At 32.8% G+C, this 17903-nt stretch overlaps 1 pseudogene; it reads right to left on the reverse strand.

Moving 5' to 3' along the window:
* Positions 1-1388: 1388 nt before the first annotated feature.
* Positions 1389-17200, reverse strand: LOC107947857 (transcription initiation factor TFIID subunit 15-like; annotated as a pseudogene).
* Between the last annotated feature and the right edge of the window lie 703 nt (positions 17201-17903).

The following is a 17903-nucleotide window of genomic DNA, read 5'->3' on the forward strand; positions in this document are numbered from 1 at the left end:
TATAAATAATAGAATGGTTTTTTACAAGATAAACAGTAAATTAAATTGAATATTAAATTATTAGGGCACGTTTGGTTCGCTGTAATTGAATAGAGCTGTAATGGAATAGAACTGTAATAGTAATTCAATTGTTTGGTTGAATGGAATGGAATAGAACTGGAATAGTATTCTTGTGTTTGGTTGAATGGAATGATGTTGTAATAGCATAAGGAAAAAACTAAAATGACTAGAATACCCTTAGTAGAATTTTTTTTAGGTAGATGATTATTTTTATTGTTATTAAATTTTAATAATATTATTAATATAAATAATAAATAATTTAATTATATTTTAACATAATTATTATTAAATATAATTTAATAAAAAATATATAATTTAATAAAATTCTTAATATAATTATTCTTATATGAATTTACTAAAATCATAATATATAATACTATAAAAATAATATATAATCTATTTTATTATTTTAAAACCGCAATACATATTTAATATGCTAAAATATCGTTAGTGAAACAAATAATTTAATTATTCTACAATAAACAACAAAAATATTAGAAGTAATAAATAACTTGAGAATTTATATTTTACATCCAAACATAATATTCATATATTAACAAAAAGTTACATAATTTCATTAGTTTATATGTCATAATATCCAAACATAATATTCATATATTAACAAACATAATATTCATATATCAATAAAAAGACTAATTTACTTTTTGATTTAATGTATACGGAGTAATTTACTCATATTTCCAGTGGAGAGGGCAAAATACAATGCAACTCTTAATATAATGGCTTCTATAGTACTTTTACCGTTTTGTTTGTTTTTCAAGTATTCTGAAGGAATTGTATTACTTTTAGCATGGAGCAGAGACCCATTACTGTTCAACTTATCAAATGGAGAATTGGAAGGTTGTTTTTTGGTAACTTTGATGTGCAACATTTGGATTATAATTTCTTTTGCAGAAATGATCATATTATATATTGGGATGCTTTCACATAGATCGGCAAAGTGCTAAGAAAAGCCAAGTAAACTGCAAGGAGAGTTAAACAATACTTCATTTTCTGTCAAATTAAGACCATCTCAAATATGCACAAGGACTTTGACAAATGTTGGTGAGGCAAATTCATCTTTCGCACAAGGTAACTTAATGACATTTACTCGAGTAGAATCAGAATATAAAATTTGTGAATTCACTCAAGGGTATGTCAAGTACATACCTATATCTAACGCTCATCAATTACATCCAGTTATAGATGTGGAGTATAAACTCAAAATCAATACTTGACATTGGTTTGCTTAAAAAATGTAAATAGTAATAATGTCTATCAGAAGATCAACAACAACAATAAGTAGAAAGGTTTGAGAGAAAAATCCATGAAAAGAATTAATATGGTCATTTCATGTGCCAAAGAAGTCCTACAAAGTGCATTTATATGAAATAGAAACATTGGAAAATCTGCCTGTTTGCTGCTAGAATTACGGTAAATGATCAGCTACACAAAGCCAGCCTAGAAAAGTAAATCAACAATACAAAGACAAAAGATCAAATTTTCAATAAAAATATCCATGAGATTTTAATTTGTATCTAAGATTCAAATATATCAATTACTTATCAATACCTCACACCGCCCTCATTGTGACCAGGTTTATTAGTGTTGCAAATATTGCATTTCATACGCTTAGCCCAGTTGATGTTACCACACCTGTTAAACAGAAATTCAAAAAATTGACATAAATAAAATTGCGCAAAAGATGACTTTGCATTCAAATATAAAAACACACCAGCATTTCTTAACATTGGTAGAGTTGGAAATGTTAAAACATTTAAAGCACCATAAAAACCATCCCTAGTGGCTCCTAACCAATTTGTACAATACAACAAAATAAACAGTGGTGCTCTCCTTTATACCAAATAAACAGAAAAACTAAAAAGAAATATTAACTTCCCTACGACCACACAAGGACCAGAAAAATAAATATTCACTTGAGCATTAGAAGTCATACATAGGGCAAGGCCAATCATTTGGGCCAAAAAGTCCACCGATAACAGCTACTGCTCGGCCATGACCAGCATAATAAGGAGCACCACGACCCCGCCCACAACCACCAGCCCCTCTGCCACAAGATGCACCTGCAGGTCAAGCAATTCCACATCGATTACGCACACCATGAAATGAAAAATTGATATTGGAACAACTGAAACCAGAAAAAATATATATTATATGAATTATGGACATAACAATCAGAGGTAAATACAACTGGAAGGAAACGTTATGAAAAGAGAAAGAAGAAACTGCTCACCAATATCACATCACAGACCTTGTATTTGGACAGAGCCAATCTCCCTCCTGTTACTACATCTTCCCTGAAGAATCAAGCCGACCTCTACCCCTTCCACCACCCCATCCATGTCCTTTGTTGCATCGTCCTCAAATCCACCACCATCAACAGCTGTAGTTGGAACATCTACACCAGCATTACAACTCTTACTCTCTGCCATAAAAACACCAATTGTGCTCTCATGGAAATCCTTGTCATTAAACCATTCAACAGCAGCTAACGCAGCATGTGGATCCTCATAAGTAACCGTTGCATCACCTTTTAGCTCATTTGTCACTTTATAACCATACATTAGGTTGACCAGTTCGCTTATCTTTATATAAAATCAGCAAAAATATGATAATAAGTGGCAGATAACTAATACAGCCGCACACATTTTGTTTTTACATCAAAGCTTTATGAATACCTTTAGCAAGCCAATGCTTCCAAAATACTCGGCTAACATACTTTCATCAGTTCCCTTAGGTAAATTAGAAACATAGATGGAACCATTTGTAGGCTATCCTCTTCCTGAATTGCTTGCCATAGTTTTTTTACCTCATCAAAATCCTTCTCGAAAGTTCTAAACAAAATTAAATGCTTCGCTAAATTTATAATTAGAAATAAATGTAAAAAATGCTTAATTGATACTACATAGTGGCATTAACAGAAAATATTATAAAATTTATTAATATTACAACGAAATAAACACAGATAGATCTCACCTTAATTATTTTTCTTATTTTTTAGAGGAAAAAGAAAAGATTGAAGCTAAATTGAAATTTTAAACTAAATAAATTAAAAATGCTAAAATTTAAGATAATCGAGAAACATAGATGAAGATCTGAAGTGTAGAAATTAAAGGAAAGGAGACAAGGTATTCTCACTAGTAGTAGAGGCGTAGAGGTGTTGAAAGATCAAATATGTGAAAGTGATGACATTTTTTGTTCCTGATAAAATGAAGAGCAGAAATGTAGGAGAAGATGGAGTTGAGGGCAGAAATCGGTTTTAAGTTCCCAAACGTAAGAAGGAAAAATCAATGAAGAAAAGAAGTAAAAAGATTACCTCTTCAATCAATGGAAGGGAAACGTCGGAGAGGATGAAGCTTGATGAGGGCAGAAAAGGATTACCTCCCTTCCCACTACTGTTTCTCAGTCGTTGAAAGAAGCGAAAGAATGGTGAAACCCTAAACAAAATGAATTCTTACTCGAAAACTACAAGAAAATGTGAAAACGTACCTTTGGCTGGAAGAAGATGAAGGCGAATCGATTTGGTTTGATTTGGGGATATGAAATTGATGGGAAATTTTTGGGGATAAGAAGGCAGGCTATTTTGGTCTCAAAATGTGAAGAAGAAAACGATGAATAGCTATTCCAAGCTAAAACCCCTGAATACCTATTACAACTGCTGAGGGAATAAGGGTGTAATAGCAAAACCCCCGAATCAGTAAATGATGAACCAAACGGTGGAATAGGGCTGTAATTATTGTAGTGCGGGAATAGGCAAGGAATTGAATGGCTATTCATGCCAACCAAACATGCTGTTAAAATAATATTAATTTTCAAATAATTAATCTGAAATCAAATTCTCTAGTAGAATTCTAGTAGAAATGTAACTCTTCCACTTCTCAACCACCGATGACCAACCGCAGCCAGCCATCAGGATGCCGTCGTTGTAGTTGCCGGCACCGCCGTATCTGGGATGTAGGTGCGACACCCTTACGACACCCCGAGCTAGTTTGGCTACTACTGGTTCGCTTGGTCTAGCCACCAGTTGGACTGTCAGTACGGTTTCACATACCAGGCTTGGTTTGACCAGTTTTTAGGTCTTGGTCTCGGTTTTGGGTTCTCGGGCCCAATATACGATCTCAGGTCCAATTTTCAAGTTCAATTACCCATTTGGCCAATTGTTTAACTTGAAAATTAACTTCCAAAAATATCATATTAATTTTTATTTATTTGATTAATTTAATTTTACTTTATCAAAATAATTTTTTTTCAAAAATCACTTAGATTTTACAAATTAATTTTTCAAGAAAATTCTTTAATCAAATTTTCTAGTTGAACAATTCTTACAAACATCTGATTTAATGCCACATCAAATAAATAAACTTAATTAAATTATTCCCAAAGTCGTAGAATTTTCTTCTAATTCAAATTTATTCTGATCGAACTTTTGTTGAGCTAGCGGAGGGACCAATCAAGCATATAGAATTAGGCTCTAGTGATTACAATTATGTCCAGAAGCATAGTTCCGATAATTCACAATTACTTAATCACGGAGTTTGTCCACAAGAAGTACCATGATTGAAAACTCCTTATTTTATACTCTTTATGAAAGCAATTAATCCAACTATTTTATCTAATGACCTCGTGAAGTGTGTTTTACCCTCATATGATATCATTGATTCCTTGGAGTTAAATCCATTCACTCAATACAATCCTAGTTTATCTCATTGATAGTATTGTGTCTTTTTAATGATTATTATGATCACTGTCAACAAATGACTATGAAAACTTGCTCGTTCGAGAACAAGCAACCTATGGCCATGTTCCATATTTATCAATCCACATAATGCCAATGAGAGGATATCATTAACTCTTTAATTGAGCTATGAATCCCACTGTTTCTAGTAAAATCATGCCATACACAAGTCATGTACCCAACATACCAGCTATGGGCTCAATCATATTTAAAGCACATGAGTTGCATACGCATGGTTAATGTGTAACAGCCCGATTTTGGGCCTAGTCGGAACAGTGGTTTCAAGACCACAAATTCGACGAGGAAGAAAAATTATTTTTATTATATTTTTATGGTCTACGATTTTGAAGAATGATTTTATGAAAAATTTGTTCGAAAATTTCGACGTTTGGGTACTCAATATAGTAAAAAGGACTAAATTGTAAAAAGTGCAAAAGTTGAGTTCTACATGTTAAAAGTGTCCAGTTGTTATGAAATTTTAAATTAGAGGTCCTTAGATATAAATTAGACCATTTTTTAACTTGTTGGATAAAAATGAACATGAGATAAGTGAAATAAGATATTTTTAAGTTGGGGGCATTTTGGTCATTTAGTAATTAAAAGAATTAAAAAAGGCCAAAATAGACAAAAATTTGTCCATCTTCAAGCTTTGGCCGAATTTCACAAGGGGGGAAGCCATAGTTAGGGTTTTCAAGCTTCCAAGATCTATAGTAAGTGATTCCAAGCCCATTTTTAATGTTCTTTACGTTTTTTTAGAGTCCCGGTAACTTGATTTAGCTTATTCTAGCAATGATTTAACCTAGGGTTTATATTTGGAAAAATACCCATAGGTGAAATGTGTTTATTTTGATGTTTTATGGTAGAAAATGAAGCTTGAAATTATGTTAAACAACTTTTGTTAAGTGATATTAAGTGAAAACGAGTAAAACGATATAATCGGTAAAAATACCTAATGTTCATAAGTGTTAGAGTGGGAATTTGATGTTGCCATAGAAGGGAAAAATGTTCAGCATGCCATAATACATAAGAATAAGGGATGAAGTTTAATTTACGAGCTTTGGGGAAAAAAGTGTAAATATGCAAAAGTTTAGGGGCAAAATTGTAATTTTGCAAAAGTTTGAGTCAAGGACTATTTTGATAAATGTGAGTATTAAATAAGTCAAATGTGTTAGTATAGATCAAGAAAGAAGTGGAATCGACATTGATCAGAGAAAAGAAAAGATTAAAGACTAAATTGCTAAATTTTTATATTGTTGCACCAAAGTAAGTTACATGTAAATAATAGCAATATATTTTTATAAATTGTGAATTATATTTGATAAGTGAATTAATAATGAATGTGGAAGGAAAATTGTTCATGAATTATTCAAGTGATAAAGTGTTTAAAATAAAGTGTTAAATGTAAATTCCCGGTTGAACTTAGGAATATAAGTGGATACAAGTGACATGTCACTAGAGACCAGTGTTACAGTGTTACAGTGAGTCCCGGGTGCTGGGTGATCTAGCATGTGTTGCAGACACCTGACAGCTTGTGTGAACAAGCCCGTGGACATTTCCAGTGTTATTGATCAGTGGTAACTTCGGGTACATTTCAGTGGTAGCTACGGCTACATATCAGTGGTAGCTTTGGCTACATTTCAGTGCTAGCTACGGCTACGTATCAGTGGTAGCTTCGGCTACATATCAGTGTGGCACTTATGTGCCAATTCTCTACGTATCCGTGTATATTCCGAGTGTTCAACGGGAAATTGACTAAGTGAAAATACATGAGATCATGTAACGAATAAGGGCCAATTCTTCATTACTTTTGAAAAGTGCTGTGGAGAAGTGCTTTTGGAAAGTGCTTTTGAAAAGTTTGGTTTAAAATTTGAGTGTTTAGCATTGCTGTCAAAAAGTGCTTTTGAGAAATAAAATGTCCATTTTAGACATGTTATTATCAAGTAACAAATATGCATTTAATTAATATTTAAATTAGTTAATATTATTATATTTTAGTAAGAATATAAAAAAATTATTATAACTTGTTGTTAATATTTTAATATATGAAATATAAATTTTAAATATTTTTAAACAATAAATATTAATTATTTATAAAATTTAATTAGAGTATATAAACTCTATTTTAAATATTTAATTATAACCATTAAATATTTGTAATTAGTATTTTAAAAAATATTTTTTATTTTTAATTAATGATTTTGACACAATTGTAATTAAGCACCAATAAAAAAAATAAAAATACCATATTATTAGAGGGGTGAAAAAGTAATTAAGCACCAAAAGTGCTTTTGGGGGAGGAAAAGCTAAAATTTTTAGCTTCTCCTATTCAGCCAAAAGCAGCTTGTTCTTCACAGCTATTCAGCCAAAAACACTTCTGAAAAGTTAAAAATTTCAGCCAAAAGCAGCTTGTTCTTCACAGCTTTTCTTTCAAAAGTGCTTTTGGAGTCAGAAGTGCTTTTTTTAAGTAATGAAAAACTGGCCCTAAGTGTAATTGAATGATGAATATATGTGTGGAATTGAATTGAATAGTGATCGAAAGTGAAAAAGTGAAATTATGAAATAGTAGAATTAGCAACAAAATAGTTTTGGACAAAAACAGTTGTGTGACTTTGAAAAATCACCAAAAATGATGGAACTCTAATTAGAGAGTGAATAAGATATTAAATGAAAGATTAGTGAGTATATTTTTACATAAAAGAAACAAAGCAAGCAACAGAGTTATATATTTTGAAATATTTTATGTTTAGTGAGACAGGGTCAGAATGAGTTTGGAATCCCCTATTCTAACTTTGGAAAATTGTTAAAAATTGTAAAAAAATAATGATGAGCTAAATTTTATATGTTTAGAACCCTAAACGAGTCTATTTTCAAGTGAAATAAACGTAAGTACCATCTGAATTCTATACAGTGAGATAATTAATTTTTAGTGAAGAGAGGTCAGAACTGTAAAGCAGTGAAACATGGGAAAATTTAAAGAATAAACTATATTTATTGACTAAGCCAAAAATTCTGAAACTTTTATGGTAAGATTAGATGTGAATGTAGTTTCAGGGAAAATTAACAAATCATAATTTAGAGTTTTTTAGCTCTGAATAAAAATAATTTTGTGACTTTGACTCGGATAGATAGTTTTGAATATACATATGAGTGAATAGTAAAATTATAGAAAATGTTATTTATAAGAGTGTTATGTACATTAAGGATGTGGAATGGAGAGGAGGAGGAAAAATAAAATATATGAATGATTTGTATATAAATTGGTCATATGCCCAATTATATTTGATAAATGTTGAATTAGAAATGACATAATGTTTCATTTCAATTAGTTATTATGAATTGAATTGTAATTTCATATGGCTGAAACCAAACAATTATTTGTTAGTATTATGCATGACATAATGGATTATTCTATATATATATTCATGGTTGAATTATGATTGTTGAGAAAGATAGATAAATTGGAATGAAAGTTCAAATTGAGTAGAACGCAGGGTTGAGTACTTTCGTTCAGTGATAAAAACGAATTGACGAAAAATACAATGGATGGACCATGGTAATATGTGATATGTAATTCTGTGTAAGACCATAGCTGGGCTATAGCATCGGTATATGTTATATGATTATGTGTAAGACCATAGTTGGACTATGGCAACGAGAAAATAAGTACTCAATTCCGTAAGACATTCACTAATTTGACAAAGTTGGTAAGTGTTACAATGTGACATTACCAGATTCGACCATAACGTTTAGGCTGAGTTTGGGGTGTTACATAATAACTAACTCAAGATTTAGGTAAATCACACCATAAACGTCACAAGTGAATTAATTCACAAACGGATTTAGAATTAATTCATCTTTGGTCTAATCCAATGTCTCATCCTACCAATGAATACATCTATGTCTCTACTCATGGAGTCATTGCTCCAATAGCCAAGACTAGACATCTCCCCAATTGGAATTATAGACGACATAATGATCCTTCTCATATTTGAATCAATTGTTCACTTTGATTCTTTTACGGGATTACAGACTCATTTATAGCATCTACTGAAGTAAGTTATGTTTCTTGTAATGTAAACATTGTTTACAATGTCACTTATCTTCATTTTGAACTTTAGACAATCAATGAGCTAATATTTGCTTGTCACAATTTCACTATGCATGCAAAATATAAAAGACAAAAAATACAAAAGACATAATAGTAAAACGTGAAATTAACTTAATTAATTTATTCATCGTTCAAATAAATAGAAAATAGTTACATGTTTACTACAATATGGGCATATTTACCAACATAGAGTATATCTATAGTTTTTTCAAATAAAAGTTCAAGCATTAGTTGTTTTTCCCTATGTGTTCACAGTCTATAGTTTGACTATAGTTTTTAGAAATATCAGTCACTAAGTCAAGATCGACATCAGAGTCTCAGATTTAATTTCTTTAAAGAAAATCATTTTTCAAAATTTTATGGTATGGACTTTCTGAAAATACCCATTTTTAAGACATGCATGTAGACTCATTCAGAAATATACAGTTCAAGTTTTAAACTCGAGCTATGAAACCCTAGGGTAAAGTGAAAACCAAAATAGGAAAAAGGTGATTAAATACCTATGGTTTGTAAACCCTAGGGGTGACATAAGCAATTAATCCAAGGCCTTGTCTGATATTGTGTGGAAGAGATACACGGCTGTGTGTCCAAGCCGTGAAAAGCCTGAGACCGCGTGAGTAATGATAAATTTTCCTATAGTATGGACGCAGTCGTATGGTTGGATATGTAACAGACTGAGATCCTGTGATTAACGAAAGTCCCTAAGATTTATAGGTTCACATGGTCTGGTAGTCAACATGCCCATATGGGAGACCGTGTGGCCTTAAAACTACATGGTTTGCCAGCGATTCACTTGGTAAAGAACATACACCTTTCACCATAAGTTCGATCGATAACCCTCACGGTCAATTCTTATTTGATTCACTTAGATTCGATCCTTCAACGAAAAAACACACAATTTAACTGCTGGTATCAAGATTTTGGCATGATCAAAAAACGATTGATTAATCGAACAGAAAGATCAGTGTTACATATTTATACAACGGAAATACAAAATCAACTATTAAAATGAAGCGCACTTACCATCCTTTGGAAAAGATGATGGATGCTATTGACGACAAACTAAATGCTGATAGAAATCAATGAACGGAGAATGATTCTATAAGGGAAAATATTTGACAACACAAAATATGGAAATATGATGCAAGAACAAGGAAAAAGAAAGGGGAAAGAAATTCTATTAGGATTTTGAAAAGGGGTAAAATGAAAACCAAAATAGGAAAAAGGTGATTAAATACCTATGGTTCGTAAACCTTAGGGGCGACACAAGCAATTAATCCAAGGCCTAGCCGAAAATAACAATAAAAATGAGAAGGAAGGGGCTTGAACATAGGTCTCTAAGAAAGGTGCACTAACACTTAACCGTCAAGCGTATAATTCATTTCATGCTTAATCAGTCACCTAATCGCTAATATATCGGGGTCTGTCATTTTTTATATGTTTTATACTTATTTTAATAAAAATATAAAACAATATAAATTTCGGTAATCGAATATTTTGGTTTGGTTAATGTATGTGAAAAAAACTTCAGTTCGGTCAACGGTTAAAGATTTTTACATTTTGGGTAATTCGGTTCGATTATTAATCGAACCAAACGTTTGTACACCCTTAAGTAGCATTGTTGTTTGCCTTGCCAAAATCTAAACACTTATAATATTTTTTATTTTTTTATTTTTTAAATGATTTTTTATTTTAATATTTTTAAAAATTTCAAAATTGTTAAAATTTTTATATAATTAGAATTTCTTATTATTTAAAAAAAAGAAATTTCCAAATTCTGCCATGCGGTTAAGTTAATAATGTCAAAGGATTTCCACAAATTGATTACTTAAATTCGATTAAAGGCTCAATAAATTATTGAATTACTTTTAAGGTACCTTTTTATATAATAAGCCTATTGATATTTTTGCTTATGTGTTAGTGTAACAGCCCAAAATTTCTAATTTCATTATTGTGAAAATATGACACAAATATTTATTTGCTTTAGTGGTTAAGTGTGCTGGGTGTATATATGAGGTCCCAAGTTTAAACCTTAACTTAGACAAATTTTGGTATTTTTATGAATAAAGCCTTATCTCTGGTTAGTAGGGTTATAGTTAAAAGTTGGTAAAAATATATTAGAATTGGCCTGCTGGTCTGGTGGCTAAGGTGTTTATTGGCGGGTGGGAGGTCTGGAGTTCAATTCCCCGCACAAGAAAGGGAATTATTTTTGTTGCTTGGCCGTGTGGCGTGGTGGAGTCCTCGTCAAATTGAAATTTCGAGTAGTGGAGTTGTTGTTGGAGGGAATTAAGGAGATGAGTTGCTAGATTTTTAGGCATTATCTTTTTGTTTTTTTTTTTCGAATTTCAGAATCTTTTCCACCTTTCTGATATTTTCTCTCTTCTCCCCCAGTCTCAATTTTTGGTTTTCCTCTTTTTTCTAAATAATAAATCATTGCTGCTAAATTTCCTTTGAATTCCCCTTCTGTTTTTGTTGTCTTTCTTCATCTTTTCCCCTTTGTGCAAGCGTGTAATTGTGTTGTATGGTAAGTTTCCGTTTTATTAAACTCGAATGTTACTCTGGATAAGGGACTAAAGGGTGTTTTGTTGACTTTTTAGGAGTTGATTTGACTTGAAGTGGTGATCGTTTGGTAAGCGTATATGGTGTTCATTTTCTTGTGTTGTTTGGGCGAGTGGTTTTGCCTTTGAATTCATTATTAACTTTGTTGAACTCTTCATTAATGAGGAATGATTATTTTTATAGCAGTGAATCGTTTCGGTTGCTATCTCCCTCGTGTTGAGTAGTGGTGGAATTGTGCGAAGTTAGAAGGTTTTTGGTGATCTCAGGATTGCGTAAGCAGCGAAAACGATACAGGTGTGTACCCGAAAAGCAAAAAATGGTATTTGGTGAAAAGTCGAAATTGCTTGTAGTCAAGAAATAAGATAAATAAGAGAAAATGATGCGAAAAATTGTAGAGAAAGGAAATAAGGGTGTTATAATCTTGGAAATCAACATTCTGCATGAAAATAGTTTTGGATAGCAGCAGTAGTCTAACTTTAAAAAATCATCAAAATAATGGAAATTGAGTTAGAGGTGAATAAAATATGAAATTAAATTTTATTGAGTCTAGTTTCTCATGGAAGAAACAGAGTAAGGAATGAAATTGTAAATTATAAGATATAATAAAGTTTGTGAGACAAGGTCAAAATGAATTCGTGTTTCTCTGTTCTGGCTTTGGAAAATCATCAAAAATTGTAAAAAAAATAAGGGGCTTAAATTTATAATTTTAAATCCTTAATGAGTCTATTTTCAAGAGAAGCAAACAGAAACATCATCCAAATTTCGTACTATGAGATAAATAATTTTTAGTAAGGAAAGGTTGAAGCTGTAAAACAGCAGAATAGGGATAATTTTGAAGATTTTACCGTACTTATTTGATAAGCTATAAATTATGAGAAATTTATGGTAGAAAGGTATTTGAGACTAGTTTCGAAAACATCAATCGGATCTTAATTTGGAATTTTATAGCTCAAGATATAAATAATTTAGTGATAATGACTCAAGTAGACAGCACTGAATGATCGTATAAGTAAATAGTGAAAACATATATGAATATTTAGCTAGCATGGGTTACATTAAAAATGGATCATACGACCAAGGACAATTTGGGCCGAGTGAGTCACACGATCACACACGGGCATGTGAGCCCATTATTACCGAAATGATTCTAAGGTTGCACAAGTTGCCCAAGTCGACTATGAACCTATTGTAAGGTCGGTAAGCGCTACTTAAACCCCTAAAAGTGTGAAATTGACTGAATGATATTTGTACGGAGCATGTTAATATTTGACCTGAATATATATACCTGGAATTGCATAATAGCATATCATCCATGGTATGTTGCATTGCATTGGGTTGGGGGTTGTTATTCGGAGGAAGTGTACTGAAAGGATTTAAGCCTGATTTACTAGTAGCTCAGCTACAAACTACTATTTTGTGCCGCATTCGGTACTACTTGGAGTGTAGGGATGGGTGGGTTGATTATATCCCCACATGGAGTGTAGGATTAGACGGAGATGGTGTGTAGAGGCTGGATGGGTAGGATTTTACTACTGCATAACTGTTACTGCTACTGATACTATGATGGGCTAAGGCCCTACTGCATTTTTGACACTGTACTAAGATGGGCTTAGGCCCAAGACTGTTCAACTGTGCACTGTGAATACTGATTGTTTGTTTGTTTATGCAGGATTACACACTATATTTACGTAAACTCACCCTTTTTGTTTAATGTGCACAGGTAATCCCCAGACTTAGACGGATCGGTGCGACGGAGGACTTAGCGATGAGCACAGTAATTTTTGGACTACATGGTTTTCAATTTATGATTTATGATTTTATTATTATTGATTATTTGGGTTGTAATTTAAGGACTCTCTGAGACTTTGGTTTTAAATTTTGGGTTTTTATTTATTTAGTTTACTTTATGGATTTATACTTGCTGGTCGTAGGAAATATGGTTTTTAAAATGTTAATATATTTTCTAAACGCATGATCACTTAGACTGTTTTGATAAAGCTTCCGCAATGAGGTATGTTTCAAAACAAATGTATTAAATGAATAAAGGTGACTTCTTAAGTTCTAACAAAGGTTTACTAAAGATAATAACATTGAATGTTTTCATCGTAACAACAAGGTTTCAAAAACACTATCGTGTGACATTGCTAGATACGACCATAACGTCTAGGCTGGGTTTGGGTTGTTACAGTTAGTGATGACTAAAGAAGAAGTAGTGAAGAAAATGATGGTAAGAAAATGATTAGTGGATTCAAGTGTTGAGAAAGAGTAGTGAAGCATTAATTGTAAGTCTTAGTGCATCAAAAGGTAAGTACCTTTATATTTTCTAACTTTTCATTAATGTTATAATTATTATTTATAATTAATTAAGTTAATAAATTGTGAAGTGGTATATGTGTGTAATGATAACTTGAAACCATCGCTTAAAAGTGCTAAAAGAAAAAAATAAAAAAAAAAACTCAATTTTGTTACTTATTACAAAACTTGGTTTAAATTATGTGAAAAATGAAATAAGAAATTCTTAACATCTAAGGCCATGATATAAATGCAAAAAAATACGATCAGAAGTAAAAAAAATGACCAAATTCCAAGAATTACTAAAGTGTGAAATTACAATACAATTGAATGGAATAGCAGTAAAAATGGAAGTTGAATCAATAGATAGACAAATTATATAACATCCTTCACCTGTCTTGACGTACGATATGATTGGGAAGTGTTATCGAAGTACATCCAAACCATAGTTAAAATTTTATTTTATTAAAATATCATTTGACAACCTTATAAATTTTCTTTAAAATAATTCTCAATTTTCAATAAAGTGTAAAATAAAATTTTGAAATAATTTTGGGTCATTAAAAACATGTTAGGACTCATTTAGTTCAAAAACCAAATGTTTGAGGCTCATTGACTTAAAATAGAGTCACTTGAGTTGAGGGAAATAAAATTTTTATCAAACTTGAAACTTTAAAACATTTTAATAAAAGCATTGATCCAAGTTATGATCAATTAAAAGGCTTTAGATAAAATTTAAAACCATTTTGGAGATGCTCGAGGGTGGTTGAAGGTGCTTGGGACTCAAAACGGACCTTGGAAAGTCAAAATGACTCAAAACAGTGTAGTTTCTTGAGTTTAGGGCACTTATCATAGTAGATGTGCCTAGATGTACCGATTCAAGTGCTCCAGGCAACACATTGAGGAATTATGCCTCACTTGTTCCTATACCTCTAAGCTCAAGTTTCAAAGCCACGTTTCTTGGAGCAAAAAATTGCCCTAAAACACCCCTTTTTCATATTCAAACTTCACCATAACAAAAACAAAGCTTTGGGATCTTCAAAGTCACATTTTATTGGCCAAAAATAAACATTAAAATACCTCCAAATGAGTTATTTATAAAACACATTTCAAGATTAACAAATTTCTTTTTAAAACTTAACATAAAACATAGTCAAATGGAAAAAAAACTTGTCAAGCATGCATGATTGTTGCAAACATTGTAAAATGCATATAAACTCTTCAAAACTAAGTTCCAAGGTTAAACAAGGTCATGCATACCACCATTTCAAAACCATAGCAAATTGGCTGAAGCCATCCTAATCATGTTCAAAAGTGGAAATTATTAACACAACCCTTACAAATTATTGAAGTATGAAACAAAAGTGTATGCATTGTTTAAGACCTTTCTAATACAAAACACTAAGAATTATTATACGAATATAATGATTTTATACCTGTAACACCCTATGTAACACCCCAAACTCGGCCTAGAAGTTAGGCCCAAATCTGGCGTGTCACATTGAAGTATTTTTTGAAAACCATGTTTTCATTAGAAACCCTTCTTGAAATTACAAACTTCCTGCCATTTAAAACTTGTACAAAACCTCAGTTTGCGTTTGATTATTTTCAATCGAGGTTTATTAAATAAAAGTTGTTACCTTCAAACCTTATTGTTGATGAAGCTTAATTTAAAACAAATGATTTACGAAAACGTGATATTTTAGAAATTGAGTTGCGAAAACATAGTGTTAGAAAACAGTTATTGTTTTGGAAAATCGTGTTCTACTTCTAGCAAATATAAATCACAATCACATCAAATCCCAAATTTAAAATCCAAAAATTATAGAGGTCTTATTACAACCCGAATCAAAATCAAATTGCTTAAGTAAATGAGCAAAACAGAATAAAACATGTGCAGTTGTGTGGCCCTCTCCGAGTCCCTCATAGCTCTGAACCGTCTAACGCTGGGTATTACCTGAAAGGCTAAAAACGGGGTGAGTTTATGAAAACTCAGTGTGTAATCCCCTTATTAAAGAAATAGAATCAGTCTAGGCCTGAGCCCTTAACAGTAACAGTATCAGTGTGGGCCTTACCCCATTACAGTAACGGTGGCAAATGGCCTTAGCCTTCATCAGCCTCGGTTGGGCCGGAGCCCAAATTAAATGGCACATATCACATATATATGGGCCTAAGCCCATCTCAATATCAGACTCAGTATATGCAATGCATAAATACCCATACCAACCCTGCACTCTATCCCTTGTCCAACCCTACACTATTGTGGGGATTAAATCAACTCACCCATCCCTACACTCCTTATGTAGCACCAGTTGTGGCACTAACCAATATTGCAGCAGAGCTGCCAATCACATAATCAGCTTATAGCCATAGGTGGGTCCACATTCGTCTCATGCGACCCATGCGACCCTCACATATCAATCACTTCCTCTAATACAAGATCCCAACCTCATACAGTATGTCGCGTATGCAGTATGCCATGCTCAAAATCAGTCATATTATTAACAGTTAAGTCAATCAAACCATACCACAATTCAGTCATTTACCCTCCAGGGGCATTACTGCCATTTTACTCTTCAGAGGTAATTTAGTCATTTTTTGACCTCTCAAAAGGTCTACAGTCACCTCGAGCGACACAGATAACCTAAATGGTCATAACAGTGTAAATGGGCCCAAGACATATTCAGCCCAAGTGGGCCCACACACTCGTGTGTTCTATTTAGCCCAAATTCAGTCATGATCATGTGAACTCCATAGCCTAGTCCAGTATTTGCCATTTAATGTGGATTTAATTCGTGTAGGGCCCAGGACCTATTGGGCCCACACGACCCATTTTAGTCAAACGAGGCCCATAATGACCCAAGAGCACGAGAACGCTCGTGGTGGCATCTACAGTCTAACACCATGTTTCATGGGCTTGGTTCACCACACGAGTGTTCGCACGCCCATATGGCCTCAGTCACCGTATTTCTGGTTTTTTGGCTTTTTGGCTTTTGCCGATTCACAGAAGAGACAGTGTGATTACACATACTCTTTTGGCTTTACTACAGTAATGATTTATGGTGTACAGATACACACCTGATTGCGAAATGTGAGAAAGACCCACGAGAACTCCAACCTACATTCAATCAAGGCAATCTATGAATTACTTGTCAAACGGGTTAATCGAATCCCAACCAACTTATCAAAAACAACCTCTATCGAAAAATACTTGTCCAGCAGATTACCTCTCCCTTGATTAGATTAGTCGGTTGTGGTTGCCCACTTGATCCAGAGATTAGTGCAGCCACCTTATCGCACCCCAGCAGAAAATCCTGAGCAATTGACACTTTACGCTGCTTAAATTTAGGGGCAGGGGCTACGTGCCCATTCTCAACTGGCACCATTCCTGATCTTCCCTCAGAATGGCTACTATTCGCCACCATTGATATCTCTTTACGCAACATATTATCGAAAACCTCTATTTCCCTTCTAGAGATTTTAGAACCCAAAATTGATGATGATGGGATCGGTTGGAGTAATTCAGGTATATTTGGTCAAACACAATAGGGAAAGATGATAAACTGAACGTACACAAAAAGCCTTATGAAGAATTCAGCTATGATTGGAAGAGAGTGGGAAGTAGAGAAGAAGAAGATGGATAGTAGGTTCAGTTTAGATGGGATGGCAAGAGGAGAAGGATTTAGAAGGAAAAGAAGAAGTAGAACCAAGAGTGAGAGAGGAAAGGGATTTCAGCAAAGCAAAGAAAGAAAAAGAAACCAAAAAGAAAGTTACCAATTCAGAAAATGTAGAAAGGAACGAAATAGTAGCAATTTTTGTAACATCTTGATTTTGGTTCTAGTCGGAACATTGGTTTTGGGACCACAAATCCGATGAGGAAAAAAATTTATTTTATTATATTTTTATGGTTTACGATTTCACAAAATGATTTCGTGAAAATTTCGTTCAAAAATTTCAACGTTTGGGCACTCAATTTAGTCAAAAGGACTAAATTGTAAAAAGTGCAAAAGTTGAGTTCTACATGTTAGTGGTGTCCAATTGTTATGAAATTTTAAATTGGAGGTCCTTATATGGTAATTAGACCATTGGTTAATTTGGTAGACAAAAATGGACATGGTTAGGCATGTT

Source organism: Gossypium hirsutum, chromosome D04 (assembly GCF_007990345.1).
Source record: "Gossypium hirsutum isolate 1008001.06 chromosome D04, Gossypium_hirsutum_v2.1, whole genome shotgun sequence".
In the NCBI taxonomy this organism is placed as follows: domain Eukaryota; kingdom Viridiplantae; phylum Streptophyta; class Magnoliopsida; order Malvales; family Malvaceae; genus Gossypium; species Gossypium hirsutum.